A 20,542-nucleotide genomic window follows, 5' to 3' on the forward strand; every position below is an offset into this window, starting at 1 on the left:
CCTTCCCTATGTCCCCCTCAAAGCTGTAGCCCTCACCTATTATTCATCTGCTTACCCTCCCATCCCACCCTTTGCTCCTAATGTGGTGTCGTTGTCGACCGAATGTGTGTGTAATGTTATCTTAATTTAGGTGGTGTTTTCTAGCTATGTGTGGGTAGGGTGCTCTTACCTGTCGTGGAAGTTCTAAGGTGAGATAGTTATGAGTTGAGGACTGGTGGGACCTGTTTCGTTACCTCTTTTGTGTGGGTTTTGTTTGTTTTGTTCCTGCCATGTATGTTGATTTGCTTGCTGGCCAATCGGTTCTGTTACTCGAACTTGGTTGATATTCTATGATCTTGCTTCAGTGTTTCTTTTTTTTCTCCCTTGTTTTCTTCATTGTTTGTTCATGTTCCTGCTCTTTTCCTTTTTCGCTTTCCTATTCCTCTGTGGTTCCATTCACTAGCGGTAAACTCCTATAATGTAGAATTTTGTGTGGCGTTCAGTAGCGCGGCTGCTCTATCTTTTAATGGTGTCGCCCCTTTATATTTTCCTGGTTTTCCCCTTCGCCCTAATCTCTGTTGGCCTCACAATTCCTGAAGTGGTTCTTTGTGTTTGAATTTGGTGCTCACTGGGAGAGAAATGTTTATGGTTGAATTGGGGTAATTTAAATGTTTGGTATTTCAGTGCCTCCGTGGCCCAAACATGCCAGCCGGGGGTGAGTGCACGACTCTCCTCCAGAGTACCTTTGATTGTGCCGTGTTGTTCCTTTTTGTTTCCTGCTGGTGCTCCTTCGTGGAGATTGCGTGGGTCTGGGATCTTGGCTTGGGACATAATGTCCTTGATCGACCAACGACCCCGCTCGTGGGAGCGTGGGTCTGGGATCCTATGTAGGGTTCGGTGCCCGTGATCTACCAACAACCCCGCTTATTGGTGAAGTTCGAGTCTGGGATCTATTGGTGATCTCTTTGGTCCAGATGGGACATAATGTCCTTGATCGACCTGCCACCGTGCACTTGAAAGCGTGGGTCTGGGATCCTAGGTGGGGTTCGGTGCCCGTGATCAACCAACAACCCCGCTTATTGGTGAGGTTCGGGTCTGGGGTCTATTGTTGAACTCTTTGGTTCAGATCTATCAACAACCCATTGCGCTGATAAAGGAACGTGGCACTTGATGTTTTCCGTGTCAAGAAGTATACCATGGTGCGAATCCACGTGAATTCCTGCAGTGATTGCCCCTCCCAACGACGAAATTAAGCCACGGAGGGGAGTTATTTAGTTGGGTTTGTTGTGAGAGATTTTCCTTGATTTTAATTTTTTTTCCTCAGTTCCTCATGACTCATACTTTGATTTTTCCAGTCCCAATGAGCACCGATGCATGGTTATGCTTGTACAATTTTTTCGTTTATTTTCTGAACTATTTCCTCTATCACTTCAACGCTTTCTTTGTCCCCAATCATCTCCAGTTTGGAGTTAGATGGTTTGGTGTATTTTTGTTTCAATTTTTTAATTTCCTTGGCTGTTAATTTGCATAAGTCTAAGTAGTGGTCGAATGATGGTGCTTCAACTCCGCACACACATTGCTCATGGTCTGTTATGGCAAATCGCTTGAATTAAAAGGGGAAACGGCCATGTCCTGTAACTGCCTGAACTAACCAGTAATTCGGTGAGAAAGATGTTGGGATGAGTTGTGTGTTCTTTATTCATTGATAAGTGTATGAATCTTTGCCTTGGAGATTCCAGTATTTATTCCATTCATGCATGCCTTGTTTTCGAAGTTCATTTTTGATGAATGATATTGACATTGGAACTGAGTATTCTTCGCCCTCTTTGGTCGCCTCCTTAGCCAATTGGTCGGCAAGCTCGTTACCTGTAGTTTCCATGTGTGCCGGCGTATATACAAGTCTTACTTTAAAATTTTCTAATTGGTTTAGTTGTCGTCTAATTTTATGAACGAATGGGTTCGTGTTATTTGGGTTTTTGAGAGCTTCTAGTGTTGATAAACTGTCTGTTACTATCTGGTATGTATTAGTTTGGCTCATTGTGCTTATTTCTTTTATGGCTTCATAGATAGCCACTGTCTCAGCTTCGAAATTGTTTGAGTGCTCTGGAAGTTTCATTTGTTTGTATTTTATTGCAGTAGATAGGGACATATTGTGAGAAGAGAAGAGCAGCGGTAAAGGCAGCGGTAGTAGATAGGGACATATTGTGAGAAGAGAAGAGCCACTCGTTAATCCATTCATGCGCGTCACTAATTAGATGACGAGGCATTTGGCTAAGAACATAAATTTCCACAGACTTATGTGGTGCGGGGTGGCCACGGCAAGACTTAGTGTAGGGACGGTTGGCAAGGACCAGTTAGGGAATGGGATTGCTCCCAGCCTACGTTAGCCCTTGCTGTCCCCACTGGCCTTACCAAGGACGTCATGTGAGTGAACTATCCATGTAAAGCTATTGTGTAATTGTATTTGAGTACTTGTCTTAATTGCCGTGGCCACCTAAAGAAGTAGAGCAACACCATAACGCGAAAGTAAAAAAAGAAAGAAAGAAAAAAAAATTAAAAGTGAAAAAAAAAGGAACAAACAAACAAGACTAAAGTTAATTATTGAACTCAATAATCAACAACAACAAAAAAAAACACAATGAACGCGGAAAGAAAAAAAAAGGCTAAGGCTAAACTCTGTTGCGGAACCTATTAAGACAGATCAGACTCCCCCGTAAAACCGATGCACTTAAAAAAGCCAAATCATGCCGACTAAATCCCAGCGCCAACCCAAGCTCCACCGTCTCCCTGCAAACCATACTCCTTGCTCCAAATACCATGCCGCACGACGAGAAACCTTTCTGCCGATCAAAAAGATCTTTCAGAACACTGTATTTGGCACCCTTCTCGCGCGCCTTGTGTCTGAGGACACCCTCATTAGCGTCCCAAACAATCGCCAGGTCGATCACCATCACCTGGTCGTCAGACTCGATAACCAAGTCAGGTTTGAGTCTGACGCCATCCCTCGTTGTAAATCGCGGCTCCTCACGAACCGTGAGAGCCGGGTTACGTTTGCGGATCAACCTGGCGACCTGTCTAGAGACGTAATTGTGGCGCTCCGTGCCAGAAAGGTGCACCGACTCGCATTCCTGGCAAATATGGAATGCAGTTTCAGGTTTCTCACCGCAACGGCGGCATAGTCTCGAAGCAGGGTCAGTACTTTTTTTATTCGTAAGGGCTCGGGTTGGGTAGAGATTACTCCGCAAGCGCAGTCCCCTAATTTTGTCCCCGTCTTTTAATAATTTGGAATCGTGGCATAGCCACTTATTGGCGAGAGTCTGATCCTGGTGTGTTATAAGGTCCTTGTTAGTGTATTGCCCCTTTAAACGCGCCCACCGCTTATGTGTTCCTCTCTGTAAAGCGGCGTTGACGTCGGCAGAGGCCGACCCCACAAGAGAAACATAGTTACTCTCGCCGTTTACCCGTGCTTTTTTGAATTTCTTCACTTTGACATTCAGAGCACTGGGCAGAAATCACATTGCGTCAGCACCGATCAACGGCCCTCGCAATGCTTTGTTTTAATCAGACAGTCGGATTCCCCCGGTCCGTGCCAGTTCTGAGTTGGCTGTTTTCTGCCAGCCGAAGCAAGAACCTCAGGCGCGAAGCCCACGGAAAATGCACAGCTGTGGCTTTCCACAGGAAGGTCCCGACGCTGGTCCGGGCTCGGCCGCACCGCTTTTTACGGCGGCGAGCCTCGCCCAGTCCCGGTGCAGTGCCGTTCCTGCTTCTGGACCCCAGCCCGACCGGCTCAGCCCTCAGAGCCAATCCTTTTCCCAAGGTTACGGATCCGTTTTGCCGACTTCCCTTACCTACATTGGTCTATCGACTAGAGGCTGTTCACCTTGGAGACCTGCTGCGGATGTGGGTATGGTCTGGCACGAAAATCACACTCCCTCACTCGGATTTTCAAGGGCCGACAGGAGCGCACCGGACAGCGCAAGAGCCGCACTGCTCTCCGGAGCCACCCTCCCTATCTCGGGGTGAACCCATTCCAGGGACTCGATCTCCTTACAGAGAAAAGAAAACTCTTCCCGGGGCTCCTATCGGCGTCTCCGAGCTGGTTTGTGTTGCCGCACTGGGCTCCGAAGAGCCGATCTCCGTAGCCGGGTTCGGGACTGTTAACCCGATTCCCTTTTGGTTGCAGCGGGGCGTCTCCGTATCATAGACTGAGCTGCACAAACGCGCCCACTTCTGAAAGGATTTCTCCTTTCCCTAAGGACCGACTGACCCGTGTTCAACTGCTGTTCACATGGAACCCTTCTCCACTTCAGTCCTCAAGGTTCTCACTTGAGTATTTGCTACTACCACCAAGATCTGCACCAGCGGCGGCTCCAGGCGGGCTCACGCCCGACACCTTCAACGCACACCGCTGCGGCCCTCCTACTCGTCGCGGCTTAACACCCCCACATTTCGTGCTTTTCTGCCAGCGACGGCCGGGGATAGGCGCGACACTAGAGCGCCATCCATTTTCGGGGCTAGTTGCTTCGGCAGGTGAGTTGTTACACACTCCTTAGCGGATTCCGACTTCCATGGCCACCGTCCTGCTGTCTTAAGCAACCAACACCCTTCATGGGTTCTCATGAGCGTCCCGACTCGGGCGCCTTACCCCGGCGTTTGGTTCATCCCACAGCGCCAGTTCTGCTTACCAAAAGTGGCCCACTTGGCACTCTCATCGCAGCGGGAGGCCTCAACCCAGAAGGCCTCCCGTACACCCATTGAAAGTTTGAGAATAGGTTGAGGACGTTTCGACCCCAATGCCTCTAATCATTCGCTTTACCAGGTGTGACTGCTCTCCCATCGAGCGCCAGCTATCCTGAGGGAAACTTCGGAGGGAACCAGCTACTAGATGGTTCGATTGGTCTTTCGTCCCTATACCCGGATCGGACGATCGATTTGCACGTCAGAATCGCTTCGGACCTCCACCAGAGTTTCCTCTGGCCTCGTCTTGCCCGGGCATAGTTCACCATCTTTCGGGTGCCAACGTGTGCGCACTCGCTCCGCCCCGGCGACGTGTAAGCGCCTGGGACGGGCCGTTGCAGCGCCCTTTATCGGACCCCTGTGCGGTCCGGGATCGCAACGCAGCCCGCTAGGGGCCTTCACGTTTCATTGCGCCATTGGGTTTCGGGAGACCCATTGACTCGCGCACATGTTAGACTCCTTGGTCCGTGTTTCAAGACGGGTCGGGTGGGTTACCGACCTACTCGCCGCAAACCACGATAGCGCCTCCGCGGGAGAATAGCCCCGCTCGCAGAGGCTTCTCGCCAGCCAACCCGCCGCCGCGGGACCAACGCGGACAGCAGGAGAAGACAAGCTTGCCCAGCGGGTTCTCCGCTCCGTTTCCGGAGGGCGTCATCTTTCGGGCCTCCCGACAACCGGGAGAAGCCCATGGGGCCTGGACGGGGTGACGAACTTTTCGTGCACGGCGTGGTATAACTCCCGCGTGCCGTCTCCGAAGAGACGGACAGGTCACCTCCACTGCCGGACTCAAAGTCGTGCTGGTTCCCTTTGACCTGCGTCCGTCGCGGCGTCCTACCGGCGGTGGGAAGTGCGCACCCCGGAGACCGCGTCTGCGTGCCAGCAGCCGGAACAGTCCCTCGAAGGGGACCGTTCACCTGACGCCGCCGGCTCCGTGATCGTCCGGAGACTGAATCCCACCGCTTTCGAGCTTCGAGGGCCCACCCGTTTTACTCTAAGCGGTTTCACGTACTCTTGAACTCTCTCTTCAAAGTTCTTTTCAACTTTCCTTCACGGTACTTGTGAACTATCGGTCTCTCGGTCGTATTTAGCCTTAGATGGAGTTTACCACCCACTTAGGGCTGCACTCTCAAGCAACCCGACTCACGGGAGGCTCCTTCCCGGGCGCGCAATGGCGGAGACGGGCCTGGCACCCACTCTGGGACAAGCCCCTGTCAGGGGGACTTGCACCGTCGCAAACACCCGAGAAAGTCGCCTCCCATACACCCCATTTCCCGACCGCCTGCAAGGACGGGGGATTCGGTGCTGGGCTCGGTCCCGTTTCGCTCGCAGCTACTCGGGGAATCCCTGTTGGTTTCTTTTCCTCCGCTTAGTGATATGCTTAAATTCAGCGGGTTGTCTCGCCTGATCTGAGGTCGACAGCGGATACATTCGCTTCCATCAACTTCCTGCACGACCGCGAGCGCTCGCCCTACCAAGTGCGCCCGCAACCCTGAACAGGGCCACTTCTTCACAAGGCTGGCAATCGGCTTCCCCGCTGCACGCGTGCGGCGCACAACCGGTGTGACGTGGAAGTGACGGGACACGTTCGTAAACCCATCGCGAACCGAGTACGACGCCCTACCAAGTGCGCCCGCAACCCTGTACAGGGTCACATCTTCACAAGGCTGGCAAGCGGCATTCCGCTGCGCGCGTGCGTCGTCCGAGCAGTTGCGTGATAAACGACCGTGTCGAAAGCCCAAACACCGCCAAGGCCAGTCGCCGCCGCCGCAAAGGCAGCCACGCAGCCTGGCGAGAGGCATCGTCTCGTGTAGCGTCGCCCCCGCCCCAACTGGAGTGGCCCAGTTTTTTGAACGGGACGGGAACTGCGAAGCACTTAGACCGACGGCGGACTACGACGAGAACGCCTTAAGCTTCGCCAACGTTTCGCCAACCCGTGCGGGAGACTTTTACCGCTTCGCGGCAAGTCGTCGCGCCGTGCTCTCCGCATCAACCGCGTACGCAGCGAACCGCAAACGTCGGGCGCAGCCTCCTCACCTCCCTGCGCTTTGCGCGCGAACGTTCCCTGTTCGCGCGGCAAAGCCTGGAGGAGGCACGGCCCCGCAGCGTGTTCGAGCGCCCGGTCTACGGGACACCCTGCTTACTTCGAGGGCAACAAGCGCAACGCAAGGCTGCGATCTCGCGCACTTTGCGCACGGCTGGAGAAGCTTTGCTGGCCGGCTTTCGCTCCTCGTGTTTACCGTGCGTTAAAGTTGCGCGTCCGTGGCTCTCGCAGCTTTTGCGCGCCCGGTCGCAGAGAGGAGTACGCAACCTCGACCGCACTTTCCCTGCAGGCTTCCTTCCGACTCGAAGTCCTGCGGCGGTCTCAACGAGGTGCCACATCCTCAGTGCAGTCGGTCGCCCCCGTTTCGGTTGGGCTCTGGCACGACGGTCGCCACCGTCTCGCCCTTGAGTGGCCGCTGTTGGCGCTCGCTGTGAGGTGTTCAGCGTGCTGTCTGTGTTGCCGACGCGGTGAAAACGAGTCGACGGCTCACGTTTCCTTGTGCGCCGAAGGCTCTCTTGACATGTGATCCGACCCTCAGACAGACGAAGCCAAGGGAAGACCCAAGGCCGCAATGTGCGTTCAAAGAATCAGTGCTCAGTGTGTCCTGCAATTCACACCAAGTCTCGCAGCTGGCTGCGTTCTTCATCGACCCGAGAACCGAGTGATCCACCGCTTAGAGTCGTGAAAAAGTGTTTGTTCAATTCCGTACAGTCAAAACCAAACGTTTCTGGCACTCGGCCAAACAGTGGCCAAGAAGGGCGCTTTTCAGCGCACGCTTGGACTCCAAAACTCTGCCGCGCCTTTTTCGGCTGCCGCAAATCGAGCAAACGGTGTGTTTCGGACGGCGTTTCGCTTTCGCTACTTGCGAGTGCTTTCGTGGTCCACCCCCTATAAATACTCGGGAGGCGTCGAAGCCGGTCCTCCAAGCCGGACCCGTAGGTATCGTTGTGTGCTCGCTCTCATTGGCCCGCCTAACCAGAAAATGCCTGCGGTACACCCATTTGGATAAGAGTGCACGCAGATGCGGGCCTCGACGGCTACACATTTCCTCGGGCGGCCGCCTCCCGGCCTCCGTGGAGCGCGGGATGCAGGGTCCCATCGACAAGCCTCTCCCGTTTTTACCGTGGCGTCGCGGTTCACCACGGCTGGCGGGTCGGTCTCCTCCGCATAAAAAGGGGGACCCCCGCTTTTTGTTCCACGAAATCGCACAAGCTTTTTTCGCATCCACGGTTTGCCACCGCACACCAAAATGCCGATCCGGCTGCCTACTTTAGCCAACAGGTGGAGCCAGGCGCGCCGCACTTGCGCGGCACTTCCCACGTCCACCGAAGTCGGTGCCAAGGACCACTTTCGGCGCCGGAGCCGCGTACGAGCCTACTCGAGGCGGAAGAACGAAGCCAGCAAGGGCCTGGCCGCAAGTGCGTTCAATTGTCGGGACGTCCAAGTCCCTCGTTCTTCCGTGCTTCCTCTTTCGGCAAGTCGTTGCGGCACCTTCCCAAAGCGCGCAGACCCGCTAATCGCGACGAGCGCGACGTGGCCGTGCCGCCTTTCCCTCGGCAGCAAGCAAAACGCCTGGCAACGTCGACGCTCCCCTAACCGCGATCTCGCACCGTGTTTCGTGTGGCGAATTCAAAAGCCGGCCGGCGCTGCTGCAACCATTACGGTCGGTACGCATACGCCGCGGAGGGCGGGACGGTCATCGGAGCGTGCGGTTCCTCCATCGAGTACTGCGCACCTCGGCCGTCTCATCGCCGTGCCATGACCGGCCGCGCGTCAACGCGAACCGGCGCCAGCGCGATCCCTCGCCTGCAAGAACCGACCGGCAGCCTCCGTCACCCGAGGACGCGGAGGCGCTTGCCGCGGACGGCGGGACGGTATGCACTGGTGCACAGCGGACCCGTCACATCGCCAGTTCCTTGACCGACCGCCGACGCTTGTGCCGTTCCTCTCGTACTTGGCAGTCGCCGCGCGATTGTCGGGTCTTGTTCTTGCACGCTCAAACGGTCGGGAGGGCACTCGGCTGGCGTTTCGGGAACGCGCAGCCTCGCCTTCTACCGACGTAACCACGACTCACCGTTCGCGCTCCGCCGCTCCTTTTTACAGTACTAGGCGGTCCCGCAACGGTCGGGTCACGCATTTTGAGCGCTTTGAGCCACGGTGCAGTGGCGGGTCGAAAGCCGACCTATGAGTGCGTTGCGCCGTTTGTACCCGCGTCCGCCACCTGGCCGACCGTCCAAGGTCGCGGTGTTGGCGTCCGCTGGGCGCAACACTTTGTCACGGGGTGCCGCTCCACATTCAGGCAGCCCCGTGGGGAAAAGCCGACCCCGAATCCAATCGGGGTCAGCGGCAGAAAGTGTCGGGCGCAGACGCAGCTGAGGCGCTGACCCTTCACGATCCGTTAATGATCCTTCCGCAGGTTCACCTACGGAAACCTTGTTACGACTTTTACTTCCTCTAAATGATCAAGTTTGGTCATCTTTCCAACAGACCGGCGCAACCGAAAGGCCGCGCCGGACATCGGTCCGAAGACATCACTAAATCATTCAATCGGTAGTAGCGACGGGCGGTGTGTACAAAGGGCAGGGACGTAATAAACGCGAGCTTAGGACTCGCGCTTACTGGGAATTCCTCGTTCAAGGGGAACAATTGCAAGCCCCTATCCCAATCACGAAAGAAGTTCCACGGGTTACCCAGTCTTTTCAGACAGGGATAAAGACACGCTGCTTCCTTCAGTGTAGCGCGCGTGCGGCCCCGGACATCTAAGGGCATCACAGACCTGTTATTGCTCTGTTTCGTGCGGCTAGGAGCCGCTTGTCCCTCTAAGAAGGTTGTAAGGTGCTGGGAACCCCGCACCTATTTAATAGGCTAGAGTCTCGTTCGTTATCGGAATTAACCAGACAAATCGCTCCACCAACTAAGAACGGCCATGCACCACCATCCACCGAATCAAGAAACAGCTCTCAATCTGTCAATCCTCCCAGTGTCTGGGCCGGGTAAGTTATCCCGTGTTGAGTCAAATTAAGCCGCAGGCTCCACTCCTGGTGGTGCCCTTCCATCAATTCCTTTAAGTTTCAGCTTTGCAACCATTCTTCCCCCGGAACCCAAATACTTTGGTTTCCCGGAAGCTGCCCGCCGAGTCATTTGAGTAACTCAGGCGGATCGCTGGTTGGCATCGTTTATGGTCAGAACTAGGGCGGTATCTGATCGCCTTCGAACCTCTGACTTTCGTTCTTGATCAATGAAAACTTTCTCGGCAAATGCTTTCGCAGTAGTTCTCGAGGCACACAATGAAGTGCACCAAGAAAGAACCGGCATGATGTTCAGTCCGAGCCGTCGCATCGGGTAGATGCACTACTCGTCTGGAACTGAGATCCAACTACGAGCTTTTTAACCGCAGCAGCTTTAGTATACGCTATTGGAGCTGGAATTACCGCGGCTGCTGGCACCAGACTTGCCCTCCAATCGATCCTCGTTAAAGGATTTAGAGTGTACTCATTTCAATTACGGGGCCTCAAAAGAGTCCCGTATTGTTATTTTTCGTCACTACCTCCCCGTGCCGGGAGTGGGTAATTTGCGCGCCTGCTGCCTTCCTTGGATGTGGTAGTCGTTTCTCAGGCTCCCTCTCCGGAATCGAACCCTGATTCTCCGTTACCCGTAACAACCATGGTAAGCAAGTAACCTACCATCGAAAGTTGATAAGGCAGACACTTGAAAGAAACGTCGCCGGCTCGTGGCCATGCGATCAGCACAAAGTTATCCAGAGTCACCACACAATACGGGCCGAAACCCGATCGATCTTGGTCTAATAAAAGCACCCGTTACCCAAAGGGCTCCAGGCTCACTGCATGTATTAGCTCTAGAATTGCCAAAGTTATCCAAGTAGGAAGAAACGATCTAAGGAACCATAACTGATTTATTGAGCCATTCGCGGTTTCGCCTTATTTCGGCATGTACTTAGACATGCATGGCTTAATCTTTGAGACAAGCATATGATTACTGGCAGGATCAACCAGGTAATCGTTCGACTGCGCGTCCGTCCTCGCCTTCGGCGGGCCGGACGCAGTCTGTGTGCGGCGGAGGCCACCTTCAGGCGCCCCAACACGCTTATTCGCACTCCGAGATGACGGCGTTCGAGCTCGCTACGGCACAACCTTCCCGAAGGACGAGTGGGAGCCGTGCGGCAAGAAGCACGTTCATGCTCGCTTTTTCGTTGCATCGAATCGGTCGCGCCGTGCGGGTTGCCCAAGCCCGCGGCACTGTCGGTGAACCGGCCGGAACTAGCAACGGAGCCGAGACTGCAAAGCCGCCAGACGACGGGTCACGCCCGCGTCTTCGGCGCTTTCGCATCTGAATCGCCCGAGGACGACACGGAACACACCTCGATATCGTGGTAAAACGGCACCGTCCGACAACCAGCCCCTAGCGCATAAAGCGGATGACGCTGCAGACGACTGCCGTGGATTCCCCTGGAGCAGACCCGAGGACACGCTTGACGAGGCCGAAGCCCGCCGCATATCAGACACCCGGTCGCTTTCGCGTACGCCGCTCACGAGAACCCCTACATAATAGCAGCGATAAGTACCCAGACCGCCTTGGGCACTAATACGAGCGTACTCGAGAAAATTTCACCGCGGGTGTGCCCCGAAACGTGTGGCATGTTGAGCGTGCCACAAGTTTACGTCGCCCTCACACCCGCCGAGGTCGTAGAATTTGCGACCCTACTCACGAAATTCCCACCGAGGATACGGCCGCAAACGTACCGCACCTTGGGTAGGCCCCGAGTTTGTGCAACACTACGCTGGCGACACAGCACCGAGGTCGTGCGCGCACGCACGGGAAAATTCCGCCGCTGTTTCTGCCGAAAACGTGAGGCACAACGACTCTCAGCAAGTTCGCGTCGACTGCGAAAGACCGAAGTCGTGAACGACGTGTCCGCTACTCGCCGCAGACACGCTGGACACCAAACGTACAACGACCCGACGGCGTCGTAAGGGCCGACGACGCGGTTTTCCTTAACGACGTCTCGGCGTGGCACCGACAGGTTAGAACGGCCGACTAACGTTCCCTGTCCGCCGTTCGGCTCAGTCGAAGGGCTCGGCGACTTCGGCAACGCTGCGAAGCCGCACGGTGATGCACGCCATGTCCCCATTTTTTTTCTGCGTCTGCCGGGGTGCCCCTACAATAGCAGCGATAAGCACCCAGACCGCCGTGGGTCGCTCGCCCCGGCTGACGTGGTTTTTCGTACTCCTGCGGCGGTCGCCGTCAAGCACGTCCAAATACGCCACTTTCGTGGACGCATTCACGCTCTTTCGCTTCGCCGGAGTGCCAGCACTAACTCTGCCAAAAACGACGAACATCCGAGCGGCGGTTCCCACTTTTGCGTCGGCGTCGCAAACCCCGCCCCGGCAGACGAGGTTTGCCGTACTCGTGCGACGGTGGCCGGCGGGCACGTCGAAAGACGCCGATATCGTGCGCGAATTGGCGCTCCTTGGCTTCACCGGAGTGCCGCCACTGACTCCTCCAAAAACGGCGAAGATCCGAGCGGCGCTTCCCACTTTCGCATCGGCGTCCCGAGCTCCGCCCCGGCTGACGCGGTTTACCGTACTCGTGCGACGGTCGCCGGCGAGCACGTCGAATGACGGCGATATCGTGCCCGAATCGGCTCCGTTTGGCTTCGCCGGAGTGCCAGCACTCGCTCGGCCAAAGACGGCAAACATCCGAGCGACGGTTCTCACTATTGCGTACGCGTCGCAAACCCCGCCCCAGCAGACGCACTTTGCCGTACTTGTGCGACGGTCGCCGGCGAGCACGTAGAAAGACGCCGATATCGTGCCAGAGTCGGCCCCGTTTGGCTTTGGCGGAGTGCCAGCACTCACTCGGCCACAAACGGCGAACATCCGAGCGGCGGTTCCCACTTAGCCGTCGGCGTCCCGAACTCCGCCCCGGCAGACGCGGTTGCCGAGCTCGTGCGACTAGCGACCGCGAAGGCGTCTCGCGACCCCGCTTTCGTGCGCGGCTCCCATTGCGACCTGGGTCACCCGAGGTCGACAAGCAAAAAAGAATGTCGAAAAAAAATTTTTTTTTTCTGCGTCTGCCGGGGTGCCCCTATAATAGCAGCGATAAGCACCCAGACCGCCGTGGGTCGCTCGCCCCGGCTGACATGGTTTTTCGTACTCCTGCGGCGGTCGTCGTCAAGCACGTCCAAACACGCCACTTTCGTGGGCGCATTCGCGCTCTTTCGCTTCGCCGGAGTGCCAGCACTCACTCAGCCAAAAACGGCGAACATCCGAGCGGCGCTTCCCACTTTTTCGTCGGCGTCGCAAACCTCGCCACGGCAGACGCGCTTTGCCGTACTCGTGCGACGGTCGCCGGCGAGCACGTCGAAGTACGCCGATATTGTGGCCGAATCGGCCCCGTTTCGCTTCGCTGGAGTGCCAGCACTCGCTCGGCTAAAGACGACGAACATCGCGTCGCAAACCCCGCCCCGGCAGACGCGGTTTGCCGTACTCGTGCGGTGGTGGCCGGCGGGCACGTCGAAAGACGCCGATATCGTGCGCGAATTGGCGCTCCTTGGCTTCACCGGAGTGCCAGCACTCACTCGGCCAAAAACGGCGAACATCCGAGCAGCGGTTCCCACTTAGCCGTCGGCGTCCCGAACTCCGCGCCGGCTGACGTGGTTGCCGAGCTCGTGCGACTAGAGCCCGCGAACGCGTCTCGCGACGCCGCTTTCGTGCGCGGCTCTTATTGCGACCTGGGTTACCCGAGGTCGACCAGCAAAAAAGAAGGTCGAAAAAATTTTTTTTTCTGCGTCTGCCGGGGTGCCCCTATAATTGCAGCGATAAGCACCCAGACCGCCGTGGGTCGCTCGCCCCGGCTGACGTGGTTTTTCGAACTCCTGCGGCGTTCGCCGTCAAGCACGTCCAAATACGCCACTTTCGTGGTCGCATTTGCACTCTTTCGCTTCGCCGGAGTGCCAGCACTCACTCTGCCAAAAACGGCCAACATCCGAGCGGCGGTTCCCACTTTTGCGTCGGCGTCGTAAACCCCGCCTCGGCAGACGCGGTTTGCCCTACTCGTGCGACGGTCGCCAGCGAGCGCGTCGAAAGACGCCGATATCGTTCGCTGATTGGCGCTCCTTGGCTTCACCGGAGTGCCGCCACTCATTCCCGCAAAAGCGGCGAAGATCCGAGCGGCGCTTCCAACTTTTTCGTCGGCGTCGCAAACCTCGCCCCGGCAGACGCGCTTTGCCGTACTCGTGCGACGGTCGCCGGCGAGCACGTCGAAAGACGCCGATATCATGCGCGAATTGGCGCTCCTTGGCTTCTCCGGAGTGCTGCAGCTCACTCCTCCAAAAACGTCGAAGATCCGAGCGGCGTTCTCCACTTTCGCATCGGCGTCCCGAACTCCGCCCGGGCTGACGCGGTTTACCGTACTCGTGCGACGGTCGCCGGCGCGCACGTCGAAATACGCCGATATCGTGCCGTAATCGGCCCCGTTTGGCTTCGCCGGAGTGCCAGCACTGACTCGGCCAAAAACGGCGAACATCCGAGCAGCGTTTCCCACTTTCGCATGGGCGTCCCGAAGCCCGCCCCGGCAGACGCGGTTTGCCCTACTCGAGCGACGGTCACCGGCGATCACGTCGAAAGGCGCCGAATTCGTGCGCGAATCGATTCTTCTTGGTCTCGCAGGAGGGCCGCCACTCACTCCTGCAAAAACGGCGAAGATCCGAGCGGCGCTTCCCACTTTTTCGTCGGCGTCCCGAACTACGCCCCGGCTGACGCGGTTTACCGTATTCGTGCGACGGTCGCCGGCAGGCACTTCCAAATACGCCGATTTCGTGGGCGCATTCACGCTGTTTCGCTTCCCCGGAGTGCCAACACTCACTCTGCCGAAAGCGGCGATCATCCGAGCGGCGGTTCCCACTTTTGCGTCGGCTTCGCAAACGGCGCCCCGGCAGATGCGCTTTGCCGTACTCGTGCGACGGTCGCCGGCGAGCACGTCGAAAGACGCCGATATGGTCCTCGAATCGGCCCCGTTTCGCTTCGCCGGAGTGCTGCCAGTCACGGCGCAGTAAACGGCGAACAAGAGTTTTTTTTTCCAGTATTTGTGCTATAGAAGGCAGATTTGATATCGGACGATGATTTTCAACTTTATCACGCGCACCAATTTTCGTGTAGAGGTTTGCAAGTTCATGGGAATTTCTCCACTTGGAATAATGCAATTTAGTAATACTACGAGAACTTCATGGATGTACTCAAGGGTACGGCGCAAGTCAGTTACGTCAACACCTGCAGATTTTTTTACACTTCAAACTGAAAATTGTTGGTTGTGAGTCAGCCGGGGCCGTGCGGAAACGGAAAAACCGCGACTACCGGGGCGTCGAGGCACCGAAAAATCCACTTCAGCCACGGCGGAAACAAAAAACAAAGACGGAAAAACGCAGAGCCTAAACTGCGGCTTGAGTTCGGGTCTCACACAACAGGATACAAACACTGTGCGGAGAACGTGAGGATCGGCGAGTGAGAGCGTGAAAACTGGGAAAACAAGAAAAAAAACGCAATGTTCCAACCGCGTCTACTCGAACGGTGGGGCACCGAAAAAACCGCGTCAGCCGGGGCGAGTGAAAAGAAAAAACCACGTCAGCCGGGGCGAAAAAAAAACGCGTCTGCCGGGGCGAGCCCATGTGCGGCACCACCGGGAACACTGTGGCAAACAGACATGGCGATCGAGTGAGTGGGCCGCCAGCCAGGGTCAGCCAAAAAGTGCAAAGTCCGAACCGCGTCAGCCGGGGCGGCAAAAACCGCGTCAGCCGGGGCGGCGCAAAAACCGCGTGAGCCGGGGCGGCACGAAACCGCGTCAGCCGGGGCGGCGCAAAAACCGCGTCAGCCGGGGCGGCGCGAAAACCGCGTCAGCCGGGGCGGCACGGAAAAACGAAAACCGCGTCAGCCGGGGCGGCACGGAAAAACGAAAACCGCGTCAGCCGGGGCGGCATCAAATTGAGGAAAAAAAACTTGTTGAACCGCCTTAGGACACCTGCGTACACTTTCATGCGTTTGAGCATATCTCTCTGTAACACGCGCGCCACTCGTTACGCGCGGCACTCTGTTTTCTTCGACACCCATATTTCGGTGGCATGTGGCACGCGCGCTCGTCCCTACGCACGGCACACCGCAGTGCTTTCTCGTTCTTTTTCTTTTCCTCTAACACCGTCATCCATACGCTTTTAGTGACCTGTTGCTCGTGGCACAAGTTCGCTAGCTCTGACACCTCTTGCACGCGCACCGTTTTTGCGCACGGCGCTATGCCGCAAAGCACGGCAGTCGCATGCGTTTCTCTCGGGCACCTCCTTTTTGACACAACGCTGTGGTGCTTAGAAACACACGCGCCGCTTTTGCGCACAGAACTCCACCGCACAGCACGGTAGTCACGTTTGTTCCACACGAACGGCAGCGTGCATTGTGCTACTACACTTTGCAAGCTTTTTCTTTCGAGTCTCGACCGCGCTGTTCCTTTCGTACTTGGCGCGGTTTAGGGTCCAGCTTTGTTTTAAACCCCTATTGCGCGCCGTTCCTTTCGTACTTGGCGCGGTTCAGGGTTTGTTTCGAGCCCTTAGCCGCGCTGTTCCTTCCGTACTTGGCGCGGTTTAGGGTCGAGTTTTGTCTCGAGCCCTCTCCGCGCCGTTCCTTTCGTACTTGGCGCGGTTTAGGGTCGAGCTTTGTCTCGAGCCCTCTCCGCGCCGTTCCTTCCGTGCTTGGCGCGGTTTAGGGCCGAGGTTTGTCTCGAGCCCCTACCGCGCGGTTCCTTTCGTACTTGGCGCGGTTTAGGGTCGAGCCTTGTTTTGAGTCCTGACCATGCAGTTAGCGCGGTTCAGGATCGAGCTTTGCTTCGAGCCCTTAGCCGCGCTGTTCCTTTCGTACTTGGCGCGGTTCAGGGTCGAGCTCTGTTTCGAACCCTTAGCCGCGCTGTTCCTTCCGTACTTGGCGCGGTTTAGGGTCGAGCTTCGTCTCGAGCCCTCTCCGCGCCGTTCCTTCCATACTTGGCGCGGTTTAGGGACGAGCTTTGTTTCGAGCCCCTACCGCGCGGTTCCTTTCGTACTTGGCGCGGTTTAGGGTCGAGCCCTACTCGACCACGTGGTTCCTTTCGTACTTCACGCGGCACCAGGTCAAACACACCTCGACTTTTGACCGCGCGGTTCCTTTCGCACTTCACGCGGCTCAAGCCTTTTTCGGGTCCCGACCACGCGGTTTCTTTCGTACTTCACGCGGCTTTGGGTCCCGTATGGTGGTTCCTCCATTTTCGGGCGAACCCGAGCGAACGGGCCATCTGGCCATGCGGTTTTGCACTCGTACAGTCTTTGCGATCTCGCAGGAAGGATGAACGTTTCGGTTTCGTACCGCGGACAAACCTTCCAGTCAGAGGCTAAGCCTCAATAGATCGCAGTGTGCTGGCTGCTCTACTACTTACGACACCACGACAGGTACCTAAGTCGTCTTCAGACGATTTGACACTGCAGCGATTCAGGCCAGCCATAGCCCCGGAGAGCGACCAGTGGCCTCGTCAATACTCGGCCTGCGGTGTTGCGCTCTCTGGGTTAATTTGGCGTCATCGAGCCGGGAAGCGCGGCGGCCCGCCGCGCTCGACCCGGCACTAATCTTACCCGCATTCGCCGCAAGTGCACACGATATCGTTGCAGTGCTTAGACGGGATTCTGACTTAGAGGCGTTCAGTCGTAATCCCACGGATGGTAGCTTCGCACCACTGGACTCTCGACCAAGCACGTGAACCAAGTGTCCGAATCTGCGGTTCCTCTCGTACTGAGCAGAATTACTATCGCAACGACCGGTCATCAGTAGGGTAAAACTAACCTTTTTCACGACGGTCTAAACCCAGCTCACGTTCCCTATTAGTGGGTGAACAATCCAACGCTTGGCGAATTCTGCTTCGCAATGATAGGAAGAGCCGACATCGAAGGATCAAAAAGCGACGTCGCTATGAACGCTTGGCCGCCACAAGCCAGTTATCCCTGTGGTAACTTTTCTGACACCTCTTGCTTAAAACTCTTAAAGCCAAAAGGATCGAGGGGCCCCGCTTTCGCGGTCTTGAATCGTACTGAAATTCAAGATCAAGCAAGCATTTGCCCTTTTGCTCTACGCGAGGTTTCTGTCTTCGCTGAGCTCGCCTTAGGACACCTGCGTTACCGTTTGACAGATGTACCGCCCCAATCCAAACTTCATTCCCAGCTCCGATAAAAAGAAAGCCTAAAATAAAGGTGTGGAAAAACCTGTCCCTGCAGAATGCATACCAGGTTTAATGCCAATATAAAATAAATGAAATGGGGTTTCAAAATTACCCAAAGCGCAAATTTAGGTAAAAAGCCGATAATAAAAGAAGAAAAAAGGTGGGCCACGGTAACGCATGTTGTGTCCTAAGGGCGCAACGAGCACGGATACCTCGCGGGGCGTTTATTAATTCACAACGAGACTTGGCTGGGACCAGCCCAGCGAGACAAAATAAATTGTTAAAAAAAAGGAAGGAAAGGTAAAGTTGTTAAAAAAAACACTGATGATGACTGTTGTCCAACGATGATGATCATCCAATGGTGATGACTGTTGTCGGACGAAGTTGTTTTCACAACGAGGCTAGGCTGTGTCCAGCCCAGCAAGAAAGTTAAAGTTATTAAAAAAAAACACTGCGTTGCACTGCATGCAGTCCTTTGTGCTCTGTCGTGGTCGTCAGATAGGTGGTTCAACGATAATGGCTGTTTTCGGTCGATGATGGCGTCACGGTCTCACCTCAGTCTTTGCCCGCCAACCGGGGCAATGCGGTAAGGCGGAGGCCGCCGAGGTTCTCACCCTCGCCAGTACATGGCCTACAGGGCGACCCTGCCCCCACATCGCCCCGATCGCGCGGGTGTGTTCTTTGTGTGTGTTCGGATTTGCATACTCGATGTTCCGTTATTTTTCCGCATACAAAAACGCAAGAACAGGTGACGCGAAACGCAGGCCGTACTCAAGCAAGGTCGGGGATCGTGTCTCCGACCAGTTTCACTAGTTTAATCAGCAGTGCGCGATTTCTCGCGTGTCGCAACAGAGACGCATATCTTCTTTCATCGAAGTCGGCTCGTGGTTCAATTTTTCGCGTTATCGGTGTCGTAAGGGGGCAATCGTACAAGTAGTGATCGGTTCCCTCACATGTTGCACCACACGAACAGACGGGTTCCGCGAGCAGATTAAATCTGTGGAAATACGAATGGAAACGGCCGTGCCCCGTTAGCAGGGTCACTAGGGCTCGGTTGGGCGGAAACCAAGAGGGCGCGTCTAATACGTGCGGTACCCACTTAAAAAGGTCCGTGTCGGCGTTGTTTTCCCTCCAGTCAGATTCCCAGCGGCGCAGTTGCTCTCTCCTAAGCATACTGCGGACCGCTCTCGGAGTGAGCGGGGCCTGCCTCGCGTCGCCCAGTCGTGCCGCGCGAGCTGCGAGAAAATCCGCTAGCTCGTTTCCGAACAGGCCGGAATGTCCCGGTACGTGGTAGAGTGAAATCTTTGTCCTGGCTGAAATTTCCTTTAAAAGAGCCTTCATATCCCGGACTCTCGGGTCGGTTGTCTTATATTCAGATGTCGCCTGTAGCAGGGACAGACAGTCTGTGTATAGTCTGACCGTGGCGGCTGAGCACTTGTTGTTGATGTATTTCAACGCCTCGATCAACGCTATGACCTCCGTGCAATACGCACTGGTGGCATTCTCAACTCGGTATCTTCCTACCGCTCCGATGCGCTCACTCGGTCCTGATACGACAAATGCCGCTCCTGCCAGGCGATCGGTATATGAACCGTCCGTATAAATGTGTAATCCCGGCAGGCGGGCCATTCGTCGCGCCTCGTCCCTCGTGAGCCGACAAAAGCGGAAGGCGCATCGGGCCGCGGGGTGTTCCTGCCAGACGTCCAGTGTGGGCAGGAGGCGATCTGGACGCACGGACAGCTGTCCGTAGCGAATTGACTTGCGAGCGATGAGTAGCTCAAACTCCGCATTGGCCCTTTCCAATTCTAGCGCGATGGGCGGTGCTCTCATAAGCACTTGAAGTGCCGTCGTTCGTGTGGTCTTGAACGCCCCCAACAAATTGAGAAGAACCGTGCGCTGCAGGGAGGTAACGCGGGATTTGAGGCGGCAGTCGGGGCATATTGCGTCCCACCAAACTGGTGAACCGTACATGATGGCAGGTAGAATGACGTTTTTATACAGCGTTACCTTCTGTTCGGGGCGCAACAGTCCTCCCTGCATTCCAGAAAGTACCCCGACCTTCGCGACCAGCAGTTCGGTCTTTTCTTTAAGGTATTCGGCGTGTTTAAAGAAAGAGAGCCGAGTGTCAAAGACGACGCCGAGTATTCTTAAGGAATCTTTGTACGTAAGTTTTTTGTCCGTTGGGTTGAGGCGTATGCCCGGGCGCCATTTTTCCATACCACGGTGGCCGTTGGAGAATAGCACGCAGTATGTTTTTTCCGTGCTGAGGGTGACCCTTGCCCCAACGGTCCACTTCACTATGTTTTTTAAGACTGTGGACCCAACCTCTCGCAAACGCTCTCGCGATTCCGCCGGGATGACAACGATGGTGTCGTCGGCGTACGCTTGAATTGTTATGCCCGTAGGAAGTGGGAGGCATAGCAGGTCGTGAATTACCACGTTCCAGAGCAAGGGTGAGATTGGGGACCCCTGTGGACTCCCCAACGAGGGGTATGCCACCAGTTCGCCAGCGTTCGATCGAAACACCACCGACCGCTGTTGAAAGAA

The 20,542-nt window shown here is 55.9% G+C and overlaps 1 non-coding gene and 1 pseudogene across 1 annotated transcript; both read right to left on the reverse strand.

Annotated features, from left to right (window-relative positions):
* Nucleotides 1-6,131, reverse strand: part of LOC142768043 (large subunit ribosomal RNA) — a 7,881-nt pseudogene extending 1,750 nt beyond the window's left edge.
* Nucleotides 6,132-7,285: 1,154 nt separating this feature from the next.
* On the reverse strand, nt 7,286-7,438 carry LOC142768076 (5.8S ribosomal RNA). The gene has a single exon (XR_012885253.1). It is a non-coding gene; the product is annotated as a 5.8S ribosomal RNA (ribosomal RNA).
* Between the last annotated feature and the right edge of the window lie 13,104 nt (nt 7,439-20,542).

The sequence above is a fragment of the Rhipicephalus microplus genome, chromosome 7 (genome assembly GCF_043290135.1).
Source record: "Rhipicephalus microplus isolate Deutch F79 chromosome 7, USDA_Rmic, whole genome shotgun sequence".
Lineage (NCBI taxonomy): Eukaryota > Metazoa > Arthropoda > Arachnida > Ixodida > Ixodidae > Rhipicephalus > Rhipicephalus microplus.